The sequence below is a fragment of the Fukomys damarensis genome, unplaced genomic scaffold (assembly GCF_012274545.1).
Source record: "Fukomys damarensis isolate Sample0158 unplaced genomic scaffold, DMR_v1.0_HiC HiC_scaffold_39, whole genome shotgun sequence".
NCBI lineage: Eukaryota > Metazoa > Chordata > Mammalia > Rodentia > Bathyergidae > Fukomys > Fukomys damarensis.
In genome coordinates, this window is record NW_022900951.1 from 83,998,106 (window position 1) to 83,999,855 (window position 1,750).

The following is a 1,750-nucleotide window of genomic DNA, read 5'->3' on the forward strand; positions in this document are numbered from 1 at the left end:
ATCGAACTCCCCCTTCCACTTGTGTGGCAGGCAGTGGCACGACTGAGCTAAATCCCCAGCCCTAATGCCTTTAGACTAATAACATTTAGGACAGGGCCAGACATACAGTAGATGCTCAGTAGATATTTGTGGAATTGAATAACTCATGAATAGAGCATGAGGCCTAAACATAAACCAAAGTCTTTTGTATTTGGCTTTAGGAATGACTGCATTCCAGGTCTCTTCTAAGGGCAGGTTTGCCCTCCTGGCTTGCAGGAGCTGGGGGGCTGGCACTGTGAGCTGCCAGAGCTGGCAGTGTGCATCATCCACTCACCGAATTTGTAGAGAGCTCTTCCTATGTGCCAGGCACTGCACAGCGTACCAGAGATGAATGGATGAACCAAACAGACAAGCTTCCTGTGCTCACAGAGCTGACAGTTTGGGGAAGTGGATGTTAAATAATTTCACAAAAAAACTGTAGTTGTAAGAATTGCTAGGAAGCAGTTTCCAGTGAAGATGTGGATGACAGAAGGACCTTGCTTTGTGGGACAGAAGTGTGCAGTTCAAGAAGGGTTTACACAAGGAAGTAACATCAAGCTGAGACCATAAGCACGACCAGGCATTAAATAGGCCAAGAACCTGGGCAAAAGTATTTTGGTAGCTGTGTTGGCAATGGATTGAAGGGAGACAAGAGTGAAAGCGGAGAGATGAGACAGGAGGTTATAATAGTGAACTGGCCTAAGGTGGTGGCTGGAGATCTCAATGAGAGTTCAGCCTATGCGTTTTACAGGGGAGGAAGCTGAGGCTCAGAGATGGGGAGTGACATGCCCAAGAGCACCCAGCTTCCTGAGCCTATTCTTCCATTAAGGGAGAAGTTAACCAGGGACTAAGCAGAGAAAGCTAAGTGGATTCTGGTAGGATGAATTCATTGGTGCAGTGTGGCAAATTTGAAATTCTGGAAGCTGATGCAGAGTGTGAAGGAAAAGAAGTGACTCTGGTATTTATTAGAGGAATTACTCTGTCCTTCCACTGCCTGGGTGTGTAGTAAAGCCAGAATTAGTCCTCAGATACATATCCCAACCCTGTTGCGCTCAGACAGGAGCTAAGTACTTATGGGCGGGCCAGTTCCTTCCTGCCAGCACAGGATAACGAAGTGCTGAGCTGGGCAGAACTCCCAGTGCTCCCTGGGTCTCTGAGCAAGCAAACAGAAACCTCATGCCGGGCCACGTGAGGTCAGGAGGGCGGGCCCGAATGCCTGAGCTGGGATGTGAATGGCTGCTCTTTAGCACACCACTTCTGTGGATGGCCAATCACAGGAGCCACAGCCCTCTGGCTTCTTTCTCCTACTCCCTTCACTGGTCCTTGCCAAAGCCACAGAACTGCCACAACATAAACTGGGGAGAGAAGTTCCTTTCCTTCTCCACCCACACCCGGTCCCAAAGGCCTTGTGAAGAGGTGTCTGCTCCTGGCTAAGGAGGATGAATGTTCTGCCTTTCAAAGGTTGGGAGAAGCCTTGGTCTTTGGGGGCATGAGGTTGAGGACCAATTAGAGAGTCATGACACCAAGGAGATTTTCAACCAAGGATTTTCTGAATTGCCTTGGGTGTAGATAATGGTGAAAATAATCCAAAACAGAAAATTTCTCATAAGACCTCATCTTGGAGTTGGCACTGATGCTTGCTTACACTCCACTTCCCAAATTGGCATTTGCCTTCTCCCCAACCTGGGCTCCAGTAGGTCGGGCCTGGCTTCACCATTCGCCTATTTGTTTT